This window comes from Solanum lycopersicum, chromosome 10, assembly GCF_036512215.1.
Source record: "Solanum lycopersicum chromosome 10, SLM_r2.1".
Lineage (NCBI taxonomy): Eukaryota > Viridiplantae > Streptophyta > Magnoliopsida > Solanales > Solanaceae > Solanum > Solanum lycopersicum.
This window is the reverse complement of record NC_090809.1, coordinates 43,213,238-43,232,114: the sequence shown is the minus strand read 5'-3', so window position 1 is coordinate 43,232,114 and position 18,877 is coordinate 43,213,238. Positions and strand designations below refer to the sequence as shown.

Below are 18,877 nucleotides of genomic sequence, written 5' to 3'. Positions count from 1 at the left end.
ATTGACTAATTTGAGATTTTGGGATTGAGGAATAAAAATTCCAACACTGTGACAAACCTTAGATACCTGGAAAGAACAAAGGTTCTTGGCTAAAATCGTCAGAATATTGAGGATGCTTGAAACCTAGATTTTTCTCCTTTTGGAACCTTTCTCTAATTCCCTAACTGTTAAAGAATGTAAAAAAATTTTGAATCAACATTGTTTCAGACCTTAATTTGGTGAATAAAAACGTTGCTAGGATTGGAAGGGATGGGAAAATACTAAACTATTATTCTGTAAACGATTGAGGTGCTTTAAAAGACAGGCCTTCACTAAAACAGACATTACTTTTTACTCTGAGCTCGGAATCAAGAAAACTTGGTGTCCTTGGAAATAAGACATAAAGACCTTTCATTTGATACATTATGAGTCAATTCATTCTTTATGTGATAAGAGATATATTCATTTGAAGTTGACCCAAAACTAAAAATTGATGGGTGACTTGCGTGAATCCCTTTTTATCCCTTTTAAAGTCCGAGGTGTTACATTATAACATTAAAGGAAAACGTCATTTTCCTCCTAATTATTGAAAAGCACAAAAAGGCCTGAGAAAAGCATTTAAAATGGTTTGTGGTGATTTTAAAAGACCATTAAGGAATTATCTCGATTTATGGTTGGACTACAATTATTTAATCCTGGCACAATTTTTGAGTGGGAGCACCATTCTACAACAATGCAAGATGGGGAAATCTTCAAAAATAAATTGGGATTTAAAATAAAGCATTAATGGTTTCACAAGTTATCGGTTAATCATTTCAATCGACGGCACACACCTTTAAGATTTGCATGATATGCAATTATTATTTGATTTTGTAATTGAAGCGATGGAAACTATTTTTCCACTTGCATATGCTTTAGTTGCACGTGACGAGTCTTATTTCTCAAGTTAATGTGGGCATATGTTGTTTCCTAACGACAATGAATTGGTTTGATTTCTGACCTCCTTCAAGGAATCTTGCAATGTATATTCAATCTTCTGATTGATTGAATCTACCGAACACATATCACAAATTTTGTGTTAGACACTTAAAAGAAAATTTTAATAAAAAATTGTATGATAGTGAACTTGAGAAATTAATGTGGTTATCTGCTACAAAACATTAGAAGAAGAAATTTGTGCAACAAATAAAAAAATTGTCCCTTGCTACATATAAATGGTTAAATGAATTTCCTCTGAAAAAGTTGACATTATATAACGATTATGGTCGTAGATGGGGTGTCATGACGATAAATGTTTGAGTCATATAATGATTTATTGAAAAAGAACTAGTTGCTTTATGCGACTATCATGGTTCGCATGACGCTCAACGCTATTGTTGATTGTTTTCCGAAAGAAATAACATCGTTGCCGCATTACTACAAAGTGGAATGTCATGACCTCTAGCAAAAGATGAAAAGTAAAATGATTATTATCAAAGAGCCTAAGGGCACACTGATTTGATGAATTGCAATATTGGTGATGGAGAACTTCTTACTTTTGCTCATGATAATAAAGGTGGAAATGTCCACAAGGTTACTGCAAAAGGTAAGTAATGTTCTTTTGGAAAATAGAAAAACTATCCTATGTCATTCTCGCACGCTATTAAATTTTGTGGGCTTCGTGGAATCGAGCCAAAATCATATGTAAACAAAATTTACAATACCAAATATTGTCTATCATCTTAGAGATTGAAGACTTGGTGAGTTCTTATACTTCGATGACACTATCACTTTTATTGCTTTCCTTATGTTTTAGTTTTTAGACTTTGTATGTGGTTTATACATTACATCCCCACCACTTTTTGGATGTAATAGATGGTTTGTCAAGACTTTGTTGTACTTTTGCTTATATGTCAAATTCTTTAATTCTTCTGAGATTTCTTTCTTCTCTCTAATATGTTGTGTATATGTACGACGAGTGGCTTGTGTAGGGCCTTTCGAAGTCTTTTACTTCATATCACATCTATGGTGTAGTTTCGGTCGTAACATACTCACATGAGCAGTTGAATTTGGGGAAGCTTCTAAAATGAATAAAGACAAGAGCACATAAATCAAGAAGGAAACAAACAAATGGAGAATATAAGAGGAAGAATTAATGATTTTGATTTGAAGAAGGAGTCTAAAGAGGCAAGGAGTTTGAATTTAATATGGGAAAGGTAGGTGGAAAGTAATCTTCTCTACATGAAATGCAAGTGCAATACGTCTGATCATAAAAAATCAAATAACTTCGACAAGTACTTCCTTTCTATCACTTCTCGTACTACAAAGTACAAACTAATATAAATAGTATCAACGTCAAATCATATATATTTTAACATGTGATTTTCCATGTCAAGATTACACGAAACACAAACTTAATCTCTAGTGTTGATATATATGTCAAAGAAGCAACTAATTATGTGGATCGAGAGAAACAAAGGAGTACATTAATGTCTTGCAAGGGTTAAACTAAAGAGGGTAACCGGAACACCACCTATCAAGCATGGGCAGACATTTTTCTGGCTTGAACTCAGGAGTATTATGACCCACACCCTAAATGAATTAATTCAAGGAAGATCAAGATGCAATGATGTTGGTTTAGAGTTGTTGCAATAGGGAATAGTCATTACCCTAACAGTTGCATATGTCAGCTCACAATCATTTTGTAAATACTTCAACTTGTATCTACATAAACAAAGTACTAGAAAAATCAACAAATATCGGGTGGATAAGAAAAGCATTAGAGAGCAAGGAACCAACCCTGCCACTTGACCGTCAACAAAGCAAGGCTCCCAATCTTCTACAATTGGCAGCTTCAAAGTATCTATCCATTCTTCCGTGCTCAAATGAGGAACAATTATGTCATGGTCACCACTGTCAAAGTATAAATTAAAAATTCATCAAACAATATCTTCTGGTAAGTTTCTTCCTGTGATTATGCTTACTATAGTACTAATAATTGCCTATTTTTCTTAATCTTGAACACAAGTTGATACCTCTTGTTTCTTTGTTTTTCCATTATATAGTTATTAGTAAAACACAAAGGACAATCTTTCTAAGATTAGTGATTAATATAGTAAGGTCACTTAGAAGAACGGTGTAACATGAAGAAGAACAGAAGTTATCTTGGATTAATACCTATAAATTAGTGCTCGATAGGATTTGTTGGTGAGATACCGATGATCATCAATGGCACTTGGGACATCATACACATATGACTCGATTCTCTCACCTCTATAACGCATGCTTTCACTGTATCTCACCCACTCCAATGTTGTTCCCTGGGTTTTTTTGCATGGCCATATCAGTTAAAAACCAACTCCAGACTTGGGGGTGGGGGTAGAATTGGATATGGACAACAGGAATAAAACTGTATTTGCATACCTCACGAACATTTAGTGCTTTCTAGAGGGCTTTATCATTTTCCCAAACATATGAGTATATGTAATTTTTTTCCTGGCTTTTAGGTTTAAAAAGTTAACTCATCAAATTCTTGTATAATATACCAAAAGAATTAACACAATAGATGACAGTAAGAAGGCCTCGTTGGGGGGAGGGAAATAGAGACTTACTTGACACCATGGTCCTGCAATTGGAAAAAATGACTGGCAATTTGTAGGAGAATCTTGGAGAAATGCAAGGTCACACAAAGGTTCTAATATATGCGCCTCTTTTATTTTCTTGAGACACTAATCACAGGAAATGACTGACTATTTAAGCATAATTGGACTTTGAACATATCTTAACATTTTATAAATGTAGAAATTGATCCCTTACCTTTGTTACTTTCTGAAGATCATTTAGACATTGTATTATGTGGATCAAAGTCAATGTAATTCCCATTGCAATTTTCTTTAGCGGACTACATAATGACATAGGGAAGATTAGTTGCAAAATCATAATGAATTATAAGTAATTTCTAGTTGAACTACTGAAGAAGTTAATAGTACAGTACATAAGCTATTCGTTACCTGATAGATCTTATTTGAAATAAGTCCCATACGATGAGCATATTTGATTCTAGCATTGGAGTTGATGTATCTATCTGTTAGAGCATTGCCCTTGTATGTATCCCTTCATTCAATCCAAAACCTCAGGCGAGCAACTAAATGTATTGTAGTTCATACTTTCATATTCATTTGAGGCTTGTCACCAACTTCAATACCTTGATAGAAAGAAAAAGGTGATGAAACAAGATAACAAAAAGATGAACTCAGGTACAACATACAATACCATCGTATATTTTGCGAGTTTGAGGTGGAATTAAAGTCCTGCATATGAACTACCACTAACATATAGTGGGTTCTTGAGATATTCGGGGTGATCCATTAGCCACTACAGTACAACAAAATCAGTCTCATGAATTTGCTTATGAAGTTGTGATCGACATTAAGACATGAGATGCAAGATATATAAATAAATGTTGTTGGAGAAAAAGATTCAAACATGCTGGGCTCTAGTGACTTTTTAGAACAGGTCTCAAATTGTAAAGTTCCCTTTTTTCAAGATTTGGAATACCAATGGATAACAACTCCAACTACAATGAACCAATATTTCGAGCTTCAAATAAAAATATGGATGAATATGCTAAGAACAAAATTGTCTCGCCTTTCTAAGGAATTCATAAGTTAGAGTTACAGTAAGGGTATCACTACAATTGTAAGCTTCTGAAGTGTTTGCATATGAGTTACCTGAGCCAGCAGGTTACTCTATAAATATTATGTTGGCCACCTAATAATGTAACCAGATTATAGACGAGCAACAATAAAATTATAAGCCAATTTGTAAAAGAGTAAGCTTACAAACCTTAGTCCAAGATTATGAGTTCAACTTCAATTTTGGAAATTTCCACTAGAATTTGAATAATCAAAGGTTAAAAGGACCTGAAAGAAGCATCATCATCATTTCTACAAGTCTTTAACTTTTGATATATATATTATAATCCAAACAAGAAGCATACACTTGTTCACAAAAATTTTATCTCTTTGACTCGGAGACTCTTAACCTGAAATTGATCTTTTATCCATCGTCCTTATTGCTTGCACCGTATGTACATAGGTCAATTCATAGTGGACATTATTTTGAGCCCTTTATCCAATCTTGTTTGTTGGGAAAGACAAGGCACTAACAAAGAATGCCTGACAGGATAACAGCGGAAGAATACCCAAGTCTATACTTTCCCTTCTCGATTTGAACCAAGAGAAGACAAACAACCACAAGCAGTATAATAGTAAGGCAGCAAGTAATTCAACCAAACAAGTATAAGAAAGCAATAATAAACCAATCACACAAGACACCAAGAGTTACGTGGAAAACCCTTCGATGTGAAGAGTAAAAAACCACGGGACCAAAAGCTCCACTATAATCACCAAGAGTTACAATATTGTTCTCCAAAATTGGCAACAAAACAAGTGCCAAACAACGAGCAACAACAAAATAAGACTGCACCAAATCTAGAGAATTAGAGGAGCAAAATCACCAATTTCGCAGCTACTGTTCATGATAGCAAAACTGAAGCTGCAGGCCACCAAATCAGACTCTGTCAGTTCCTAATCAAATAATGAAATGAAGATAATATACTGTCCAAAAATCAGCTCAATCGGACAAGAAACGAAGCGGAAAACGCAATTTGAAGTTGGCTATTATGGCTGAAATTTGACTACGAAAAACTGCTCTCTTTCTCTCTTTTTGGCTGCTGAAAAACTCTCTGTGTGTCTAAAAATAAGACCCTAAATAGGTTTATATTTGCCTCATAAGAATGGGCCTATAGGCAAAAATGGGTTAGTCCAAATTGGATTTTTATTTATCCACATAGGAAGGGAAAAAGACCCATAACCCAACAATTCTCCCCCTCACGACTATGTGGAGGAGACCGCCATCCCGGCGACCATGCAACAATCTTCAAACTTCCCTCTTGGCAAAGCTTTAGTCATCATATCGGAACCATTGTCATTTGTATGAATCTTTTCAAGCTCAATCAACTTAGAATCCAACACATCTCGAATCCAATGGTATCTCACATCAATGTGTTTAGACCGACCATGGAACATAGAATTCTTGCCAAGATGTATAGCACTTTGACTGTCACAATAAAGCACATACCTCTCTTGAGCACAACCAATTTCCCCCAAGAATCTCTTTATCCAAAGCAATTCTTTACCAGCTTCAACGACAACAATAAGCTCAGCTTCTGTAGTAGATAGAGCAACACATTTTTGCAACCTAGATTGCCAAGACACAGCTCCCCTGCAAAAGTAACCAAGTACCCTGAAGTAGACTTGCGAGTATCAACATCACCAGCCATGTCTGAATCAGTATAACCACAAAGAATAGGCTTCCCTGTACCAAAACACAAACTCAAACTAGAATTCCACAGACATATCTCATAACCCTTTTCACAGCATTCCAATGTTCTCTTCTCGGATTAGAAAGAAAACGGCTAACAGCTCCAACAGCGTGAGCAATATCCGGTCTTGTACAAACCATTGCATACATCAAACTACCAACAGCTGAAGCATAAGGAACTTTCTTCATATCTTCCTTCTCATCATCACTAGAAGGACACTGTTTCGTGCTCAATTTAAAGTGCATAGCTAAAGGTGTACTGACAACCTTAGCTTTGTCCATGTTGAATATGCGAAGTACTTTTTGAATGTACTTTTATTGTGATAATACTTATTTCTTGGCCTTTCTATCATGGACAATCTGCATGCCAAGGATCTGTCTTGCTGGTCCTAAGTCTTTCATAGCAAAAGACTTACTCAACTCTTGCTTCAACTTCTGAATCCTGCAAGTATTATGACCAACAACAAACATGTCATCAACATAAAGCAACACAATAATAAAGTCACCATCAGAGAACTTTTGCACAAAAACACAATGGTCTGAAGAAGTCTTCTTGAAGCCCTGCTGACTCATAAAAGAAACAAACTTCGTGTACCACTGCCTGGGAGCTTGTTTCACACCATACAAGCTCTTCTTCAATTTTCAAACATAATTCTCTTTACCCTTGACTTCAAAACCTTCCGGTTGCTCCATATAAATTTCTTCATCTAAGTCACCATGGAGGAAAGAAGTTTTAACATCCATTTGCTCAACCTCTAAATCTAGACTTGCAGCCAAGCCTAGAACCACACGAATGGATGACATCTTCACAACTGGAGAGAATATCTCATCAAAATCAACTCCCCTTTTCTGATTAAATCCCTTGACAACTAATCTAGCTTTTTACCGTGGAACTGGATTACCATCTTCATGTTTCACCCGAAAAACCCACCTGTTTTTCAAAGCTTTTCTGTCTTTAGGTAACTTAACCAAATCAAAGGTATGATTATCATGCAAGGATTTAATCTATTCTTCTATAGCATAAAGCCACCTTTCTTTTTCTTCACTTTCCATGGCCTCATCAAAACTCTCAGGTTCTCCCCCGTCAGTCAAGAGTACATACTCATTGGGAGAATAACGAGATGAAGGAATTCTCTCTCTACTAGATCATCTGAGAGAACTCTCTAGAGCATCTATAATTGGTTGTTGGACAACCACATCATCTTGCACTGGAGCATCAACAACATCATGCCGGTCATTCTGAACATGATCACCATCTTCATTATCAACTTGATTTTCATCATTATGAAGATTTTTTTCCGGTGCAATAGTCAAAGGAACTGGATCAACATCAACTAAGCTCTCACTAGTCTGAAAATTAGCCTTGTCAGCTTTATCAAAATCTTCAATTGTTTGGTCTTCAAAGAACACAACATCACGGCTTCTAACAATTTTCTTCTCAACAGGATCATAGAAACGATAGCCAAATTCATCTTGACCATAACCAATAAAGATACACTACCTAGTTTTAACATCCAACTTTGACCTTTCATCCTTAGGAACATGTACAAAGGCTTTACACCCAAAGACTCTAAGATGATCATAAGAAACATTCTTACCAGTCCAAACTCTATCAGGGACATCACCATCTAAAGCAACAGCAGGGGATACATTGATAACATAAGCAGCAGTATTAAGTGCTTCTGCCCAAAAGGAATCTGACAGCTTAGCATCTGAAAGCATACATCTAACCCTCTCAACTAGAGTTCTGTTCATCCTCTCTGCTAAACCATTTAACTGAGGAGTCTTTGGAGAAGTTTTCTGATGCCTAATACCCTGCTCTCTGCAATATCTATCAAAAGGACCAATATACTCACCAACATTATCTGAGCGGATACATTTCAATGTCTTCCCTGTTTGTCTTTCAACCAAGGCCTGAAAACCCTTGAATGCATCAAGTACTTGATCCTTGGACTTCAAAGGAAATACCCAGAGTTTGCGAGAATGATCATCAATAAAAGTCACAAAGTAAAGTGCACCACCATGAGATCTTACCTTAAAAGGACCACACAAATCAGAATGTATCAACTCCAGCAAATCAAGCTTTCTTGAAGGCGGATGACTCTGAAAAGAAACTCTTTTTTGTTTACCGGCTAAGCAATGAACACATTTCTTCAACTTTGCTTGTTTCACTCCAGAAAGCAAGTTTTTCTTAGCCAAACTATCAATCCCCTTCTCGCTCATATGACTCAGCCATCTATGCCATAACTCTGATGAAGTATCATTCTCCACCAAATTTACTGAGTCCCTGGACATGGAGCCTTGAAATACATACAAGTTAGACAACTTGTCACCACGGGCCACAACCATCAAACGTCTAGTAAGCTTCCACTAACCAACACCAAGTGTATTAACATAACCCTCATCATCAAGATATCCCACAGAAATCAAATTCAAGTGAACATCTGGAGCATGCTTGACATTATTGAGAAATAGTTTGGAACCATTGTTTCTTTCCAAACAAACTGTCCCAATGCCAATAACTTCAACTTCATGATTATTGCCCATTTTCAACGTTCCAAAATTACCTGGAGTATAAGAAGAAAATAATTCCTTCTTTGGCGTGACATGAGAAGTAGCACCAGAATCCACAAACCAGCTAGACTCATCACGGACAAGATTAATGGCATTTGCATTATGAGAAACAAGAAGATCATCATTAGCAACAACAGCAACACGATTTTCATTATCGCCTTCTCTCTTTTGTTGTCTCATATCTCTCTTGTGCTTGTAACAGTATTTCATGATATGCCCATTCTTGTGGCAATAGTCATATGTAATATTCTTGTATTTAGACTTTGACTTGCTTCTACTTTTACCTCTATCATTCTGACCTCTGGACTTGTTTCTCCCCCTATCTTCAGTAACCAAAACATCGGAGTGTGAAGCTGAAGAAGATGAAGCTTGAGATCTTCTTCTCATTTCTTCATTCAAGACACCACTCTTAGTATATTCCATGGTTACAACACCACTGGGAGCAGAATTAGTCAAAGAAACTCGAAGAGTTTCCCAAGAGTCTAGCAGAGTATTAAGAAGCCAAAGTCCCTGTATCTCATCATCAAACATTACACCCATTCCGGACAGCTGGTCAAGAACACCCTGAAAATCATTAATATGATCAGAAATAGGAGTGCCCTCTTTATACCTGATATTCATTAATTGTTTCAATAGGAACAACTTGTTGTTGCCAGTCTTCGAAGCATAAAGTGTCTCGAGCTTGTCCCACAAAATTTTGGCATGTGTTTCATTCACAATATGATTTCTAACATTATCTTCAACCGATTGTCTAATATAGCCACAAACCTGCAGATGCTCAAATTCCCATGTTTCATCATTCAAAGACAGAGGCTTATTAGAAGGAAAAACAGGTAAACGTATCTTCTTGACAAATAGAAGATCTTTCATCTTGCCTTTTCAAATATGATAGTTACTACAAGTTAAACACACCATTTTGCTCATATTTGCCTCCATCATTCAAAACGACAATCAACAATAATCAATGCTCTGATACCACTTTGTTGGGAAAGACAAGGCACTAACAAAGAATGTCTGACAGGATAACAGCGGAAGAATACCCAAGTCTATACTTTCCCTTCTCGAATTGAACCAAGAGAAGACAAACAACCACAAGCAATATAATAGTAAGGCATCAAGTAATTCAACCAAACAAATATAACAAAGCAATAATAAACCAATCACACAAGACACCAAGATTTACGTGGAAAACCCTTCGATGTGAAGAGTAAAAAACTACAAAACCAAATGCTCAACTATAATAACCAAGAGTTACAATATTGTTCTCAAAAATTGTCCACAAAACAAGTTCCAAACAACGAGCAACAACAAAAAAAGATTGCACCAAATCTAGAGAATTAAAGGAGCAAAATCACCAATTTCGCAGCTACTGTTCACGACAGCAAAACTGAAGCTGCAGGCCACCAAATCCAACTCTGTCAGTTCCTAATCAAAGATTGAGATGAAGACAATATGATTTCCAAAAATCAGCTCAATCGGACAACAAACGAAGCGGGAATCGCAATTTGAAGTTGGATGTTATGGCTGAAATTTGACTGCGAAAAACTGCTCTCTTTCTCTCTTTTTGGCTGCTGAAAAACTCTCTGCGTGTCTAAAAATAAGACCCTAAATAGGTTTATATTTGCCTCATAAGAATGGGCCTATGGGCAAAAATGGGTTGGTCCAAATTGGGTTTTTATTTATCCACATAGGAAGGGAAAAAGACCCATAACCCAACAATCTTGACTATTTTTCAATATTTATTTTTCGCAATCAACAAATCATCATAGAAGTCAAAAAGTTAAGAAAATCAATCTAGAAGAAATCAACAATCAAAAGCAAAAACACAAGAAAAGAAAGGTCACAGATGTAGGAATCAAGCAATCTGGAGTAAAGACATAATGATTTGGGAATCAAGATCAACTTGCACTTAAAGAATAAAGATCCAAAGGAAGACAGAATACTTTGTACAAGGCAGAAACAAATCATGACGATCAAAACGGAAAAGGATCACACAGAAATATCAGATATGGACGTGTATACTCAATTAAGGAACACTTGATTGAATGAAACACCTTTGGGTTTTCCTACAATTTGCAATCCGATAGAGAGAATTAAAGATCTACTGAGTTCTACAGAAATCTCTTTAAAAAAATCTAATCCAAGGGGACCGGACTAAACATCACACCGGTGATCAAAACCAGTATAAAAACTTTGTCTCTAATGCTAACTTGCAGGAAAGTCGACCCATGAAAAGTTTAAGAGTTAAAATTAGTTCAATCGATTTATCATATACCTCGGATTATACACGCAAAGAAGATTTAACTGGTTAGCTTTAATTGCATATTTTGTTGCCAATCTGTGTTATGAAAATAAAAAATTACTGGTTGTAATAAATCATTCAGAAACACGAAGAAACTGAGATTTTATAACCAGTAAGTAAGATGAACAGAAATTTATTTGTAAAAAATAATTGAATCTGTAAAAACTTACCAGAATCTGGAATACTTTTTTTAATAATTTAGGAAGAAAATCAAGTCTACTGAATTCACAGTGTCCCCTTAAGGAGATTATTCCCCTCTAGTATCCGAGGTTTGATTTGGAATATAGCCCCCCAGGGTAAAATGATCTTAATTAGTAGAGTATAGATACCAAAAACTAATTGTCAGTGAATCAATCCATAGCAGGAAAGTACACGAAGAAATATGTGTTTTTAAGAAGAAGGAAGATCAGAAAATTCGTTGGGAAATATTCTGAAGACTGAATGGTATTTATAGGCAAGAAAAATATATTCTAAAAGGTTGCAACCCTTTCAAAATTGACACGACCATTAATGAATGGTTGCAAGCTTTCAAATGGTATTGACTATTCATGAAAGTTGCAACCTTTCAGAACAGTCATGGCGAGAATTTTTAAATATAACGGAATTTAAAACGGGTCACACGCGCGGATCCGAGTCGGGTCGGGTTAACTAAAAACTTGAAAAACTTCTGTTATCAACTAATTAATTGAAAATAATTTTTGGCCATTTAATTAATTAAATAAATATTTAAAATAAATTTGTCCAAAAAATTATCTCTCAATCATTTGCCAAAGCCGAAGCCGAAGCGAGCGACGACGACGATGGCGCGAGGGGGTCCCTCTTTCCAACCCTTTTAACAATTAATAGGAGCGTTTATTTATTTAAACTCTCCTATTTTCATTTCCATTACCGAGAGGGACTGTTGCCTTTTTCATTAGAGCATTAGAGGACTTTTCGAGTTCCCAACCTTTCAAGTTCTAAACATTTCAAATTCCTCTCCTTCCCTCTATTTCCCATCAATTCTTGCTACATACCCAACATATTGAACACTAATAAGTACATGGGATAAAATTGACATGCCAATCTCATATAGAATGGTAGATAGACCAGAACAACCAGGACCTCCAGTGAGCCAAAACATGAGAGGATCATTTTGTGGGTCTCTGTCAGATTCTATGAAGAAAACAGCTGCACTCTTTCCTCTCGTCCATCACCAATGTATCTGATGGATGAACATAACATAAACGGAAGAAATGACAAAATTAGTACTATGTAGTTACCATGTTTTGAGCGTAAATGGAAGTTGTCCATCGAATCTAGGAAGAGTCTCAACGATGAAGTGTGACGAAGCTACATCAAATACAAGTAGCAGCAGTACTGAAAACAGAATGACATGCCCCATTGGAATGGAATGGAATTGAGAAAATGAGGTGAGGAATGCTTTTGAAAAGTAGTGAAAAAAGAAGAGGGAGCACCAATATATAGAGGCTTAACTTCACGTGTCCGGTGCCTTCACACCAAATATATTCTTTTGAGTTTTGACCGTTTACCTCAAACTTCTATTTAGATTGATTACACATGATGTATACTTAATTTAATGACTAAGAATTTTTAACTAATAAAAACAAAACCTTAATTATGTTTAGAATAGTTAATTACTTTAATATATAATTAAAGCTTTTTTTTTATTATATAATCTTAGTCATTAAATTAAACTCATGCCATATGTCAGAGTCCGAAGTCCAAAGGATAATTTATTTTGTCAATAAAATGTCCAAAGGGAAACCAAAGTTTGAAGAAAAACCTCTTGGTTATGTGAGATAAATCAGACTCTTATAGTGGTGTAATTAGTCCCATTATCTCCTAATATGAACATTTGTAATGTATTTTTTTGTTTAAAATATAGGTATATGTGGTATGAAAGACATTCATTATCTATAATCGATGTACATGTTATTTTAATATGAAAGACAGTCATTATCCCCATCCTTTCTGTTTGTAATGGGTCCGATTCAAGACATTCAACAAATCTCCACCTTGACTTGAATTCTCCGAACAGATTCTTCAGACGCACTATGATAGTGCCAGGCCTCCCCCTCTTCCTCAGAGTTGCCCCGCAGGGCAATTAACAGCTTCTGATATTGAGCAAGTCCAAACAGTGTTGAAACTTGCTCTGTGGAACCGGCTTTGTGAACATATCAGCAGGATTATCAGCAGTTCCTACTTTCTTCACCTTGATTCTCTTCTCACTTCTCAGAAAATGATACCTTACGTCAATATGCTTGGTTCTCTCATGATGGACTTGATCCTTGGCTAGACAAATTGCGCTCAAACTGTCACAATACACCGTAGCCTGATCATGATGCAGACCAAGATCACTAACCAGCCCTTTCAACCAAATCCCTTCTTTTGCCGCCTCTGTTAAGGCCATGTACTCCGCTTCCGTAGTAGACAAAGTCACTGTAGGTTGCAAAGTTGCCTTCCAACTAACGACAGATCCTCCAAGGGTAAACACATAGCCAGTCATCGATCTTCTTGTGTAAACATCTCCAGCATAGTCTGAATTAGAATAGCCAGTAACCAAGCACTGAGTATCACCTCCATAAATGAGACCAACGTCAGATATACCTCTAAGGTACCGGAAAATTCTCTTCACAGCCTGCCAATGTTCTCTCCCTGGTTGTCCCATGAATCTGCTCACTACACTGACTGCATGTGCTAAATCTAGCCTTGTACAGACCATAGCATACATCAAACTTCCTACGGCACTGGCATAAGGGACTCGTGACATATACTCCTTCTCTTCTTCTGACTGTGGAGCGAACATGGCAGTGAGGTGGATATTGGCAGCACTGGGGTTATTAATAAGCTTAGATGAAGACATGCCAAACCTCGCCAAGACCTTCTGAATGTAGCTTCTCTGTGACAAGAAAAGTTTCCTTCTCTCTCTGTCTCTAATGATCTCCATCCCTAGAATCTTCCGAGCAGCTCCCAGATCCTTCATCTCAAACTCAGCACTAAGTAAACCCTTCAGCTTCTGAATGTCATACTTCTTCTTTGCAGCTATCAGCATATCATCTACATAAAGCACCAGATAGATGAACGAATCATCCTTGAGCCTATTGTAGTAGACACAACAATCATATGAGCTCCGAGTATAGCCCAACTTCGCCATATAGCTGTCAAACCTTTTGTACCACTGCCTTGGAGACTGCTTAAGTCCATATAAGGACTTCTTGAACTTGCAGACGTGATTTTCCCTCCCTGGAACTTGGAAACCATCCGGCTGAGTCATGTATATCTCTTCCTCCAAATCTCCATGTAGAAACAGTGTCTTCACATCAAGTTGTTCAAGCTCCAGATTCTGATGTGTAACTATCGCTAGTAACACTCGGATGGAAGTATGTCTGACCACTGGTGAGAAGATCTCATTGTAGTCCACTCCCTCTCTTTGGTTGAAACCTCTGGCAACAACCCTGGCTTTATACTTGATTCCTTCTGCTGGTGATATCCCTTCCTTCTTCTTGAAAACCCATTTGCAAGTAATAATCTTTCTCCCCGAAGGCTGTATGACCAGATCCCATGTCTGATTCTTGTGTAGGGACTCCATCTCATCTCCCATAGCAGCAAACCATTTTTCAGAATCAGGACTTAAAATGGCTTCTTTGTAAGTAGACGGCTCAGATGTATCTACCTCTTCAGCAACCTGCAGTGCATAACCCACCATGTCCTCAAAACCATACCTCGTAGGTGGCCGAACTCCAACCCTCCTTGGCCGATCTTGAGCTATACTCTGATGGATATCTGATGGCATAGATTCTGGAATATCAGTTTCTGTCTATGGCTCTTGATCCTCCTCTTCAGGTTCCTTTAAATCGCTCTCGTTCTAAATGACTTGAAACTCCACCTGTTTGTCAAGACTCCCAGTTTCTGACGTAGTTGTAGGCTTCACAATGGTTCTAAGCAGAGAACTTTCATCAAAGACAACGTTCTTGCTCATAATAACCCTCTTTTCTGCTGGAGACCAGATTCTGAAACCTTTCACTCCATCTCCGTAGCCCACAAATACTCCCTTTTTAGCTCTTGGTTTTAACTTACCTTCACTGACGTGATAGTAAGCCGTACAACCAAAAGCTTTCAGATTTGAATAATCAGCAGCTTTTCCTGACCACATCTCCATAGGTGTCTTGCACTGTATGTGGTCCGCGGTTAATCAAGTAGCAAGCTGTACTAACCGCTTCTACCCAGAATCTTCTATCTAGCCCAGCATTAGAGAGCATGCACCTTGCTCTCTCCAGAAGTGTTTGATTCATTCGCTCAGCTACACCGTTCTGCTGTGGTGTATTTCTGACTGTACGATGTCGAGCAATCCCTTCATACTTACAAAATTGATCAAATTCAGACCAACAGCATTCCAGCCCATTATCAGTTCGCAACCTCTTGATCTTCTTCCCTGTTTGATTTTCCATCAAAATTTTCCACTCCTTGAACTTTTGGAAAGCTTCACTTTTATGCTTCATCATGTACACCCAAGTCATCCTTGAGTAGTCATCAATAATGGACACAAAAAATCTGTAGCCTCCCAAAGACTCAACACGGCATGGACCCCAGCAATCAGAATGGATATAATAAAGTGTGCCTTTTGTTCTATGAATGGCCTTTGGAAACTTGTTGCGATGTAGTTTTCCAAAAACACAATGTTCACAAAACTCTAGGCTCTTAACCTTATGACCAGCAAGAAAATCCTCCTTTGACAGAATTTGCATCCCTCTTTCACCCATATGACCAAGTCTCATGTGCCATAACTTAGTCATATCCTTCTGGTGAAATTCTGACGATGCAACATGGGCTGAACCTGTAACCGTGGAACCTTGTAGAAAATACAAAGTACCACGCATGACACCTTTCAGAATCAAATTTGAACCCTTCCAGACCCGCAAGACTCCATCTTTTCCCGACCAGCTGAATCCCTTGCTGTCCAAAAGACTGAGAGATATCAGATTTTTCGTCATCAATGGAACGTGCCTGACCTCGTTCAATGTGCAGAAGCTACCGTCATGTGTCCTTATCTTGATCGAGCCTGTCCCAACCACCTTGCAGACAGAAGTGTTGGCCATCGAGATGCTGCCTCCGTCTACCTGCTCATAAGTCGTGAACCACTCTCTCCTAGGACAGATGTGATAGGATGCCCCAGAATCGAGAACCCACACATCTGAATGATGAGTGTGCTCATCCGCAACTAGGGCAATATCTTCTTCAGAATTGGTGTCTTCTTCAGCAACAGCAGCAGACACTGATTGTTTTTCCGATTGCTTCTTCTTCTTCGGACAATCAAATTTCCAATGTCCCTTCTCCTTGCAGTAATTACAAACATCATCCGGCTTTGCACCCTTCGACATCGGCTTATTTTTCTTTCTGCCGTTTTTTCTTTCCTTTCCGCTATTGGTGAACAGACCGGAAGGCTGTATGTCCGTACTTGTGCCGTTAGACTTATGCCGTAATTCCCTGCTATGAAGGGCCGATCTGACTTCTTCCAGTGACACAGTATCTTTCCCAACAATGAACGATTGAACAAAATTCTCAAACGACATTGGGAGAGATGCTAACAGAATCAGGGCAGCATCTTCATCCTCGATCTTCACATCGATATTACGCAATTCTAATAACAAAGTATTCAATTGCTCTAAGTGTTCCCTGAGTTGTGTACCTTTAGCCATTCGTAAACCGAATAGACGTTGTTTCTGAAGCAGCTTGTTGGTTAGAGATTTTGTCATGTACAAACTCTCCAGCTTCAACCACAGACCAGGAGCAGTCTCTTCATCTGAGACCTCCGTGATGACGTCATCCGCGAGACACAGCATGATCGTCGAGTGCGCCTTTTCCTCCAGAATCGCCATCTCAGGAGTAACGACGGCGTTCTTGTCTTTCGACAACGGCGCCCAGAAGCCTTGTTGTTTCAACAAAGCCCACATCTTGATCTGCCATAAACTGAAACTGTTCCTCCCTGTGAATTTGTCGATTTTCACGTTCAAAGCAGACATCTCGAATTCTCCAAGAACACCAATTAACCGAGAGGCTCTGATACCAATTTGTTGTGCAGAATTTGAGATAATACGAGAAAATATATAAACGCGAAAAACAAGACAACAGATTTACGTGGTTCACCAATAAATTGGCTACGTCCACGGGAAGAGAGGGAGCAGTTTTATTATGGAGAGGCAAAAACAGAATTACAAAATAGGATTTGCCATAGCGTCTATATATATATAGTGCTAAGATACGCCCTAACAGGCTTGGGCCTAACATACAGAATTGACAGAAAATTAAAGACCCCCGTCCTTTCTGTTTGTAACGGGTCCGATTCAAGACATTCAACACAAGCAAATAAAGTATCATTGCTTATACAAAATAATCTAGGTCTTTACATAAGCTTTTGCATCCATCACATTACGACCATGTGTTATTTCGAAATTTGATGGCTTGTTTTATGAGAAAATATATCATGCTATACTTAAAAGTTTGATGGATGATTCCATTTCCAAATATAATTCTGCAAAACAAGATTCATATTCTTCACATCTACGACTTCTAATCATGAAAATATCCAATTTACTTTCAACTTCAGTATTATATTGTTATATGCTTCTATTGCTCCATTTTTACCATTCAACAAATAAACAAAACAATATTTAGTGCAATTGTCAATAAAATTTATAAAATACTTTTTTGCACTATAAAATGGTGTTGACTTCATATTACAAATATTAGTGTAAATCAATTAAAAGATATTCTAATTCATTTCAACAACAGATACTTGAAATTGATTTATTGCACTAGAAGTTAGGCAAACTTCTAAGTTGATCAGTTTTTGCAAGGTTTTATAATTGGCGTGTCTCAATAATTTATGTCACAAATAATTTGAGTCAAGCAAGTAAGAACAAAAAAAAATACTAAGTTTGAGAAGACCTTTTGTGAGGTAACCTTTCCCCACAAATATTTAGTTCTTTACTTTTTATAATTTTCTCAAATACAGACATTGTTTTAAAGTCAACACCTTTCCATATGTCCTTTTCATAAGGATCTTTCCATAACATTCAATTTGTTATAGAGTTACATATGATCATAGTCTCATTGGTCCATCAAGCGCAATATGATCCAAATGTTTGTTTTACAACACAAAAATAACATGTCACTATTCACCAATGTTCATGTTTATACAAAAAAAATTAATAGAAATATCTTTTGATTAAAAAATCATAATATTTTAAGTGAAACTTTTTCATCAAAGAATACAATTCTAATGAACGAGTAATATAATTTTGTGGTTTTATATTAGTTATCATATACTAGTAAAGAGAAATTCAACGACCACAATATCAAATATACTATAAGAATTTTGTGGGTCTAAAATAATACGAGAATGTCATCAAATTTCATATCTTGCACTTTCAAATTTAAATTAGATAGTAAGTCTAATTTTGTCTATCACAAGTAAAGAAAGAACCCCACATTTTTAATATGTTCTCAAAAATATTTTTCAAGTATTTGAAAATATTTTCCACATATTTTTCCCCTTTCTTTCAAATTTTATACCATCAAGATACACATTGGCAATACGAAGCCTTCTTTTGGAGATTTAATCCATAGAAACACCCATTGCAGGCACAAAATCACTAATTT

General features: G+C 36.9%; 1 pseudogene; it reads right to left on the bottom strand.

Moving 5' to 3' along the window:
- Nucleotides 1-2,466: 2,466 nt before the first annotated feature.
- LOC101260880 (serine carboxypeptidase-like 18) lies at nucleotides 2,467-12,599 on the bottom strand (annotated as a pseudogene).
- Nucleotides 12,600-18,877: the final 6,278 nt, after the last annotated feature.